An 11,555-nucleotide genomic window follows, 5' to 3' on the forward strand; every position below is an offset into this window, starting at 1 on the left:
GGTAGTACAACCCCTGCTCTATTCTGCAAGCTAAACAACCAATCCTCCTTGCCTCTGCTCTCTGCTGTTATTTACTAATTAAGTCAAATTATAAATTATAGCCCTTAGAGGCTCAGGTGCTGATTGGGATGCTGGGACAGAGGGTGCAGGGCAAACAACGTGAGCAGATGGGAGAGAAGGAGTCAGTGCCAGCAACGGTCAGAGAGAAAATCCTGCTCCTGGGGTCACTCAGACGGCTGATGGAAGACAGCAAGGTACCGCAGGCTCCTGCTCTCCTCCTGAACTTGCTTTGCGGCTATCGGTGCTGGCAGACTTGAGGCTCTTTCCTCTGCAGGTGAGGGTCTTCCCCCTTGAGGTTCACTATTCTGAAGCCCCCTTGTCTGTGGTCAAAGGGCCTCCTCATCCAGCCTTCCTGGAGTTTCTGACTGGGGTCTCGCTGGTTTCCAGAAATTTGCCATCTTTGCCTGGAGGAAGGTTTCTTTTTCCATCCCCTTCCTCTGTGAGTGACAGTCTGACCTCAAAGTCACTCACGGTTCTCACCTGCTTGGGCATCCAAGATGTCACATCTGGAGCATATCTCCTCTTACGTTGTGTTGGCCACTTATTTTAATGGGCAGATTTCCTCCTGTTGTTGCAGCTCTCCTCTTGGGTGTTGCGATGACCTTTGGGCAGGGGGAAGAGGGGTAGTTAGTTACCTCCTCAGTCTCTGGGTCATGGCAGTTCCCATTTCCCTGTCCTGCAGCTGTGCTGACTCCGCAGGGCTGAGAGGAGCAAAATATAGTAAAACATAGGGATGAAATAGATACCTTCTTAGTACTTGAAATGAATGATTTCTTCCTAGATCCATCCAGTGGCCGATTTCTGTTAGAAATATAGATCATAACTCGTAAGTGACGGGAGCTGGTGCTCAGGGTTGCCACGTGATGTTTCTGAACACGGGACACAAACAGGGACAGCTTCCCTCTTCTGCTGCACTCTCAAGGATGGCCTCTTTTGAAAGAGGAATGGTTGCACGGGGAGAGCTCATCCCATTGCCGCTCCATCTATCATAATAAAGGTTATTAAAAGCCTACGTGACCAGCCTGCGTATCCCTGCAGAGCAAATCCTCTCCTGCTCGCAAGAGTCTTGCAAACTCTGCGGTATAAGCTTGATTTTATTAAATATTTGCTTGACCAGAAAGGCAAAGCAGAACAGGGTAAACACACCCAAAGTAAATGTGAAATGACCTTTGTCCGTCATCTATCCAACGCCTACGGCTGCTCTGGTTGGGAGGGCAGTGGGAGGTGGAGGTGACCATACAACAGCTTTGAAATTCTGGCTACTGTGAGAATTTTGAAATATTTGGGTGGTATCAAAGTGGGGGATGGTCTACAAGCCCAGACCTTGCCTATTTGCTATCAGATCTAATCAGTCTGCAGGTTAAAAGAAGACAGGATTTCTTGTTATTATTTCTTGAAGTAAATTTTTCAGTTCCACTGGCGTTAGCAGAGTTACACAGATTTGAAAAAGCTGCGAATCCAGACCTGTGTCACGTCCACATCTTCGTCCCTGCTGGGATCTGCAAACACTGATATTTTCCCTTGCCTCCTACATTCACAGGGCTGGCTGTCATCACCTTTGCTCAGCTAACGCTACCCTTGACTTGAGCAAAGTCACTGTGTGAGAGAGGTGATAGGACACTGGTCTGCAGGAGCAGGGCTGAAGTTTGGATTCTGTCCTTTTTAAAATCAAGAACAGTTTTGTGAAATTCTGATCTGGATAGTAAAGAGGGGTGGAGGGAGGAAAACCTTGTGTGCCTCAGCCTGGCCACCAGTAGCAAGAGTTGTACGGTCAGCACTCATAAAGGAGCTTGGCTTGTGAGACCTGAGCTGGTGGGACTCCATCTCCCACATGCTTTGTGGGGCCACAAAGAGCCAAAGTTGTTCTTGGTACAGAAGCAGCCATGAAAAAGCAAAGGAATAGGTAGCAGATGGATGTGTTGAGTAGGAAAGTGCATTTCCATGGCGTGAGGATGGGGCTTGGTGATGTGCTCACCAAATTACAGAAGTTGTTTGAACCCCCCATAATGCTCCCACCATGCTGGTTGAAACCTGGGCGATTTTAAGAGACTGAGTGGTACAAGGAAGCCCACTTCATTCTCTTTGGAAAGCCACCAGGCTGGTCTCTGGGTGGTTAGTTTTCCTATTTCATGGTCCTTTAGACTTTATTACTGCTAATATTTAGCCAACCTCTTTCTCCTCAGTCATCTGAGACGCCCAGGGGAACAGTATCTCTTTTAAACAATGTTTTCTTGGCTGTGCAGTGGGTGGAGAGTGGTCTCCTGGTGAGAGCCCAGGGGAGGGAGGAGACCCGGTGCTCAGTTTGCTCCAGCTTGGCTGCGTGCCCTTTGTTGATGTGGCTCTGAAGGCTGGCAGACCACAACTCCTACGCCTGTACTCCAAGCTGGACTGGCATGAGGCAGCTTTGATCTGGAAGCCACAGAGAGCCTGTTCAAACAGGCCCATTCTGGACCAAGGTCTCCCTGAAAGGATGTTAATGTCAGACCAGAGCTGGCTTCTTCCTGGCAGACTTCAAGGGTTGCAAAAGAGCTCAGCATCCATCTGGACCTGTCTATGTAGGGAGGTCCTTGACCTTCTCTAGGCTTCGGTCCCTCATCTGGAAGAGCAGGATAATAATCCTTCTCCAGCCCTGTTTTCTTAGATGGCAAATACACAGCTGGGTCAGAGCTGGCAGTGCCAACAGCAGTACTGCGGGATGTTCCTACCATTGGCCTTCTGCACTGCTCTGGCTTCCAGGGAATTTTTGTGCTGCACCATGGGGCACGTGTGTGTGTAATGGAGAGTGAAAGGGTGCTGATTTATTATTCTGCTGCCTGATTTCTGCTCTTTCTATCAGCATCTTTTCTTTCAGGAGGGTTCCCTTTGTGCTGGTTTTAAGTAGAGAGCTCAGAGACGAGAAAGGGAGGATTAGCAATTAAATACGTTCTGATGATGGCATGGTTGTGAAGGAGGGAGGAGGAAGGAATACTCCATAGTAATGTACTTTTGTTTTTTTTTTCTCCTCTTTGCTTGTAGGACAAAATCTGCAAGGGAATTGGTGTTTTGAAGACTCTTACAGCTTTTAATCCTCGTTCCCTTGGGAATACAAACATTTCTAATCATGTCACCGGCCATGTGGAAATGGACTTGCCTGGTTTCTCACCTCCTGCTATCCACCACAGTGTCGCCTCTTGGCAGGCAGCAGCCGGTCCATCCAAAGAGGCCCTTCATCACTTTCACTGGAGACCAAGCGGAGGGAAACTTCAACCACTTGGTGGTTGATGAAAGAACTGGGCATATTTACTTGGGAGCTGTCAACAGGATCTACAAACTCTCCAGTGACCTGAAGGTACTGGTGACCCACCAGACTGGTCCTGATGAAGACAATCCCAAGTGTTATCCACCCAGGGTAGTTCAAACCTGCAACGAACCTTTGACACCCACTAACAACATAAACAAAATGCTCCTCATAGACTACAAGGAGAATCGATTGATAGCCTGCGGGAGTCTTTACCAGGGCATCTGCAAGCTTTTGAGGCTGGATGACCTCTTCAAGCTGGGAGAGCCCTACCACAAGAAGGAGCATTATCTCTCTGGGGTGAATGAGAGTGGCTCTGTTTTTGGAGTCATTGTTTCTTACAGCAACATGGATGACAAGTTGTTCATTGCCACTGCCGTGGATGGCAAACCTGAGTATTTCCCCACTATTTCCAGCAGAAAGCTCACCAAGAACTCCGAGGCAGATGGGATGTTTGCATACGTCTTTCATGATGAGTTTGTGGCCTCAATGATCAAGATCCCCTCAGACACCTTTACCATCATCCCCGACTTTGATATCTACTACATTTACGGCTTCAGCAGTGGTAACTTTGTCTATTTCCTGACTCTGCAGCCTGAGATGATCTCACCACCCGGCTCCACCACGAAGGAGCAGGTTTATACCTCCAAGCTCGTCCGGCTTTGTAAGGAGGACACAGCCTTTAACTCCTATGTTGAGGTGCCCATTGGCTGTGAGAAGAATGGGGTGGAGTACCGGTTGCTCCAGGCAGCCTACTTGTCTAAGGCTGGAGCCATCTTAGCCAGGTCTTTGGGTGTTGGCCCTGAGGATGATATCCTCTTCACGGTCTTCTCCAAGGGGCAGAAAAGAAAGATGAAGTCCTTGGATGAATCTGCTCTTTGTATCTTTGTCCTGAAAAAGATCAACGACCGCATCAAGGACAGGCTGCAGTCCTGCTACAGGGGGGAGGGGACGTTAGATCTGGCCTGGCTCAAAGTCAAGGACATTCCCTGTAGCAGTGCGGTAAGTGAAGTCCCTAAGCACCCAAACTTAACCTCCTCATGTGCTCACAGATCTCAGAGCACGACTCAACGGTTAACGCAGGGACCAAGGAATCAAGGCTTTCTCGTCCCAGTCCTCGTTCTGCCTCCAGCTCACCACAGCACATGAGTTAACCAGTCTGAGCCTCAGTTTGCTCATGGACCAGCTGAGGTTTCTGACCTCCCCAGGCATGCTGTGTTTGCTGATGAACTAAACCACGGGGCCTTGAAATCTCTGGGAGGAATTCGCCTGTTGTAGTTACTTCACTGTGCAATTCGTTAGGGGTGAAATCACAATTCCTTGTGCAATCTTGGCTCAAACCTAAACCAAAACAGGACTCAGATAACGTCAGCATCTTGTTGCTGGTTTCTGTGTCCGCTGGTATCATTTTGTTTCCCTAACCTGGACATGGTGCAGGGTTTGTTCAGGGTAGTTTTAGGAAGCCAGGGCTTCATTTCTTCTAGGGCTGAGAAACACTGATCATTAACCATCAAAGTCCCTCGTCTTCCAGTTCCCAGCCAGCTCTGCGTTGCCTCTGCACTGAAAAATTAAGGCCTGGCTGCAGATCAAGGATTAAATGCTGCAAGATTTAAGGGCAGGATTGGGAAAAAGGCTGGTCTACCTGACCTACAAATGGTCTTAAGGAAGTGTGCTAGTTTATGTTGTCGGTTCGCTGAAGTGTCATTGGAGAAATCTGCATCAGCCCCGCCAGCGTACGGCTGGCTTTGATACCATGGGCAGAAATGAGCCTTACAGCCGGCATCGCACCCCGGCTGCTGTAATAGCCGCTTCTCTGGGCTTTGATTTCCTTCCTTAATTAGCTCTTTCAAGTGAGAGGCAAGTGCAAGTCTGAGCAAAGGGAATATGGAGAAACACCAGAGCGCTTTCCTGCCCCATAATCTCAAGGCAGTCAGGGCTCGGAACATGGGATCGCTCCGGCTTTCCTTCGTGCTCCAGCCTCCTTTGTTGGGGGATCCCTGCTGTTCCTGTGCAGGACAAGAATGCACCAAGAGGAACTCAGACAGAAATTTCATTGCAGGGAGACTGATCCTGCCTTACTCTGCCCTAATTCCCCTTTACACCAGTGCCCCCAGCATTGTTGCTTGACCTTATGCTACTCTCATACTTCCACACCGAATGCGCAGAGGGGCGAGTCTTTCATTTTAGTTGGGATCTCCTCTGCCTAGACCTGCAAAGCTCCCTGTGGAGCTCCCTAGACCTTCTGCCTAGACCTGCAAAGCTCCCTATTGCACTGGGAGAAAGGCTGTGCCCAAATCTGGCTTTGATTTTTTTTTGTTTAGCCTCAAGGCCCCTGCACATTCAAAGAGCTGCCTTTAGATTTAAGCTGTGAGCTTCCCACTGGAGTTTCTTTCCTGGGCTGTTAAGCCTCTCCATGCATTTTCAAATCTGCTCTGCTTGTGCTCCATACTAACGTCTGCAGCACTGGACCTCTCAAATCAGGAGGTTTGAAAGCTCTTGGTCACCTGGCTTCTGCAGCTTTACGCAGGAGCAAAAAGGCCAGCAGCTTTCTTGTGTCCCTTAGGGTGAGTCCCAGAGCAAAAAGACTGATATATCAGACTGAATTTGGAGCGACAGGACTGCAGAGGTTGGGGAGGGGCCAGGGACTGGATGACACAGTGGTAAAAACTGTCAGAGCATATTTGTGGCTGCATTTCTTTGCTGTGAATCAGAGATGCTAATGCTTTCTAGCTGGAGAAAGAGCCTGAAATGTTTAAGTCTGAAAAGTGTAACTAAGTGGGCTGCCCTCTCCTTAAATGAGTCTACTTAGGGCTGCTGGCAAGCCCTGTCTGCGATCAGCTGTGCTGCCCGAGGGAAGAGGTATTAGTGACTTGGCTGCTGTAAGGGCTGCAGAGTCCAGCCGCTAAGCTTGGAAAATATTTGATGCTTGGTGAGGTATTTTGGAGCCTGGCTATATGTCTGTGAGAGCCTCGTCTCATTTGCTGATGTCCTCCTCGCCAGCCATCCTCCAGCACTGCTGCTCTGCCTCTTAGCACAGTGTATCTGAAGCGGCTCTAAACCCAATTACAAACCCATCAGTGAGACTTGCCCTGGTTTTCTGTGGATGTCAGATATTTCTCTGCTGGTGCAAATAGAGGCTTAACCGGCCTGTGATCAAGGCTGGAGCAGAACTTCAGCTCTGCTGCCCTGCCTGCAGCAGCTGAAATCCTGCGTGTGAACAGACAGAGGTTCTTGGTGTTGAGCAGATGGGTGGAGGTGAGCTGTGGGAAACCCTCGGTGGGCATTTGCAGATAAATGCTGTTAGAAGACATATTCCAGCCCTTCTTTGTGGCATGACCTCTTGGGTCATGGAACTGGGCTCGCTGCACTGTCCTTGCATCTTGGTGCATGGCCAGGTCTGGCTTTTGGTTACAAGTATTTTTCTAATAGGGCAATAATTGTCCCAAAGGAGATTCACAGGGGATCTCTGCTCAGGGAGCTTTGCTGGTGCAGCTGGAGCTGAGAAAGTTGAGGTCAGGTAGGACCTGGCAGCAAGCAGAGCTGGACGCACTGTGTGCATGGTCAAAGTGCAGTGGGAGGCGTTGGGTCTCCAGATGTCCTACAGGGATGGATGTCCTGAAGACTTGCCCTGATCTGGTTTGCAAACTCAGTGTGAGGGCAAAGGATGGAGACACAACTGTGCAATGAGGTTGTGCTTCTCTTGTGCCAACCACGTGTGTGTGTTGCAGATATTGGCAGTGTGATAGAAGAGTTCCCAGAGTGGGAAATCCGGAAGTCTAGAGATGAATGGAGGATCCTCGGTGTTCATTCCTCCCCTGTCCCTGTGTTACAGCTGTCCTCCTATTAATCTTCAGCATAAATCGGGAAAAAGAGATGGATTTTTACCGCAGGGCAGTTGATTTGCAAATTGGCGATGTTCACTCAGGTGATGAACAGTTCCAGGTAATACCTCTCTGGTTCTCATCTCTGCGAATACGGGATAATAGCTTGCATTTCAACAGTACCCTCGACCCCAGATACTTAGAAATTCATATAACCAGAGAAAAATGACGCTGGGGAGAAAGAAGTCTTATGAGGTCATCTGACTTGCCCTTCTGCCCTACTTAGAACATTTCTGACAGATGTTTGTCTCACCTGTTCTTAACCTCCAGCGATGGAGATTCCTCTCTCTCCCTACATGATCTGTCTTTGCTGCTAGGAAGCTTTCTCTCATGTCTAATCTAAATCTTTTTCCTGATACTGAAGCCGTTCCTACTTGTATATCCACGGAGAGCATCTTCATCCCTTTTGGCTACCTAGCAAAAACAGCGTGGGTCACCAGAATGCGTCCACTTCCTGCGATGCGGTGTACGGAGCAGGGGGAGTGAGGCTGAAGGGACAGGCAGGGTGTTTGCAGAGGGAAGGGAAAAAACAGGCTTCTCAAAACAGGAAAAAAAAAAAATCTTTGTATTGGTTAAAAAGGCCGTTGTTCAAATGTGCTTCACAAAATCTGTAATTAACTATCAATACGGTTGGGAAATGCTGGGTTTCTTCCAAAAAACAAAAAGTTTGGGAGGCGGATGGAGATGTAAATGGACCATTTCAGTACAGGCCTTGATCATGGGGGACTTGTTGATTTTTATTACTGTAGAATAAGATTACCAACAGATGCATTTTGAAGCCCAGTGACGATAGAACTGCTGGGATGGTCAGTCGCGGAGGCTGGCGAAGCCTTCTCCTCTGCTTTAGGGAGCAAAGAGCGAGCAGCTGCGTGGGATGTACCAGCATGGCTGAAGAAGAGGAGGGTATTGGACACTGACCCCAAAGCAGCATGAGGGTGCCAGGGCCTGCTGGGGAGATGCAGGAGGAATGGGGATCCTCACTGGAGCTTTGGCTTGCAATGAAGGACCAAACATGGTGTGGCGTTGGCTTGCGACCCCAGCTGTCAGCTCGGGAGCTGGTCGCAACGCCGGGCTGCTGTGCTGGGAGATGCTGGTCTCCTCACGGGCGTGATCTGTCTCCCAGCACCACCAGGCAGCCTAACAGACTCCAGTCCTTGAAATTAAAAGGTGTCATCTCCACCGCTGTAGCTTTTACTGAGTATCTGTCCAAGATAATCAAAGTGTCTCTCCCTCAGCTACTGCCCGGCTTCTGCCTTTTGCTGGTATTTTCTTTTCCTTTTGGCAGGAAATGGAGTTTGACTGCTTAAATTACTGTATTCAATCTCTTCCTGTTTTTCATGGCAGCCCTGTCACTTGGGGAAGAGAAGAACTGTCTGGAAGCTGACCAGCCAACAAAAGGCCTTGTGTAAAGAGCTGGGCAATATTTTCCCAACACTTTGCTAAGAGCAGACAGGCAAGGTGGACGTTTGGGACCCGAGTCATTGTCTGAAAAGTGACTTGGCTGTTAAAGATTCCTGTGCTTCTGATGCTTCAAGGCAAACCTAAGTCAGGAACTCCCCAAAATATCTGTGTACACACCAGTGCCTAGAACCCTGAGAGTCCTGCATCAACTCGAGATATCTGCTCCTCAAGAGGACTCTGCTCTGCTGCTCCCTCCTGCTTTTCCTGCCCATCCTAGCCCATCCTAGCTGCGTGATGCCCACCAAGCAAGCCCTGCTGTACTGACGGGGTTTAGCTGAACGTGGGAGGAGGCTGTGGGGGGTGTATTGCTGATTAGTCCTCCCACGGATGGCTCTAAGGCATGTCTGGATGCCAGCTGGGTGCACAGGCATTTTGCTTTGGCAGCACGAGCACCTTACCCCAGGGTGAATGAAGTTTGGTGCTTGGGCTGATCCACAGGCTCTCTTCTGCTCCATGCCACCAGGTTAGGAAGGGCCTTTTCTAGCTTGGGTGGTAGAAAGGTTTTTTGTATGGTCTGGGACAGTCAGTTTGACTCCTGGAAAGGCCGCTGTTGGTGGTGGAGTGGCCACGGTTTTCCTATAAACAGCCCACTTCATGATTTTCCTCTTCCCCCCAGGCCTTGCGTTTGTCATCACTGGTGTTAACAGGACGCAGATCTGACAGAGCACCTCTGAGACACCCCGATGGGGAGCAGCATTACCCCTGTTTTACAGGAGGGGTGGCCAGGGCACTGTCAAGCATAACCTGCAGCGCAGCTGCGGCTCAGGGACATCTGGATCTTTGTGCTTTGCCTAATGTTCCCAACTGGTGCAGGAAGAGGGAGTATCACCCTTGCTTTGTGTTCCTCTCTAGCATGGGGGACAGAAAAACAGGGTCGCTTAGAAAGGAGGACATGGGCTGGAGCTGTTGGAAAGAAGGGACATTTCAAGGGAAAAACCACTTTGCAAACTAGAAAGCAGGAATTGTCATCTCTATCTGTCATTTCCCTCCTCATTTTCCCTTAAAAGGCAAAGGCTGGGGGGAAGGGACTGTTAATTAAGGGAAAAGGAGTGCGTGGAAGGAGGCCTGTGCAATACTGCTGCTTCAACATTTTGCACCCACCGCCCCTTCCCACTTCTCCAGGCTGGGTTGGGCGATACGTGAGCCTGCTGCTTCCCCAGGGGAGCGACTCAGCCACAGGAACCAGCTATCGCTATCGGTTTCCCTAGACCTCACTGTGTCGCTGCTTGCCAGCTGGGCTATCCTAAGTAAATCTCTGCGGGGGTCAATGCCACTTGTGGTCACACAGAAGGTTTTTTTGTCCGTCTCTACTGGATAGACCACGCACAAGAGTTTTGCGTACATGTCTTCGCTCCAAATTATACAGGCTTGTGTTTCTGCTCCAAAGGGCTCGTGGTCAGCTGGGGTCAGTTCCTGGTCAACTTTTAACAGTGCTTTCTTCTTCTTCCTCTGGAGATGCAAATAAGAGCAGGAACCAAAGAGCAGCCTGTGCAAAGGCAGTAGCCTCGGAAATATGGGAATGTCTCTCTGGGAATGCTCTCTGGAGACTCAGAGAGGGAGCAAACAGGCTTATTCCTGCCAGATCTGTGTTTGTATAATTGGTCACATCAGTTTGTGTTGGATGGGAGTGTGTGTGCATGTGTGCGGAGCGTGTTGGTGGAGGGAACTGCTGAGCCCAGCAACTTTGATAAGAGGCGACAAACGTCCACTTGCTGACGCTGGGAGCTGGAGTGGATGTAGAGCTTAACTGGGGAGGCAATATGGACAAAAGCTAGAGTTTCTACAGCTGAGCTCTGTGATTTGCAGATCTCCCCCATACCTTCCCACTCCTCGTTCCTCCATCTCCACCAGGCCTGACCGTGATCTCCCCTGCAAAGCTGGCTGTGCTCCAGGATGAAGGACGCTTCCTCAGAGAGAAACGTCACATATCTTGCGACATGAGGCAGCTCAGGCGAAAGCGGGGCAGGGAGCTCTCTTCAGTGACGTGGCTTGTATTTCTCATGATTATTGCCAGTGGTGGAAGTGACCAGAGATGTCAGGGGCCATGCTCCTCAGCTAACGGAAAGCAGCTGAGTTCAGATCTCCACCACACCGAGTAAGGTCCTGGCCTCTCTGTAACTGGAATAAGGAACGTCTCCCCACCTCTTCCTCTGTGAGGTGACCAGCAGGTTTATTAACTAATTAGCACTAAATAACTGATTAACATGCGTAGTGTTCAAGCTAGGGACATGTTGGACAGTTGGAGTCTAATGGACTTGCAAGAACAAGACCCTTCTGGCTTTTCCATCGACGTACATGCCCATGGCTGAGCAGTGCTGGGTGAGCACTACAGGACTTCTCCAGCATCTGCATGAGCTCTTAGTTCAGGCAGGGTGTAGCTGCAGGCAACATTCTAGTTCCTGGGACTTCCTCCAAAGCTCACCACTTATTCAGGTGGGTATGCATACACACCTGGTGAGGGCTCACTTCCAGGGGCCTCTCAGGCACCAAGAGGGTTCTTCTCCACTTTGCCCTCGATGGTGGTCCTTCCACCCAGGCGCCACCTCTCTGCTTTCAGCCAACAAAAATAAGGACATTCCCCAGCCTCTCTAAAGAGCTCTTCACTCCAGGCAGGGAAAGAAAGTGGCTTTGGAAGCCCTGGGGAAGAAAAGAACAGAAATTCTTAAGCACCTACATCAGTTGAATCTTGCACTTAAGGGCTGTAAACGGGGCCTAATTGCATGGAGAGGATGATTCTGTTTGAGGTATTAAGTATGTTCCTCGGTGTTAAACACGTCCTTGAAGGGATACCTCCAGATCAGTGTGCATGCCGGAATAATGCTGGCAGTAATTAATTATCCCACCCCCACCCTACAACCTCTCCTTCTAAATCCTCA

General features: G+C 49.6%; 1 pseudogene; it reads left to right on the forward strand.

Annotated features, from left to right (window-relative positions):
- Positions 1–3,172: 3,172 nt before the first annotated feature.
- Positions 3,173–4,339, forward strand: LOC104488012 (annotated as a pseudogene).
- The last annotated feature ends 7,216 nt before the right edge of the window (positions 4,340–11,555 follow it).

Source organism: Buceros rhinoceros, unplaced genomic scaffold (assembly GCF_000710305.1).
Source record: "Buceros rhinoceros silvestris isolate BGI_N320 unplaced genomic scaffold, ASM71030v1 scaffold16471, whole genome shotgun sequence".
Lineage (NCBI taxonomy): Eukaryota > Metazoa > Chordata > Aves > Bucerotiformes > Bucerotidae > Buceros > Buceros rhinoceros.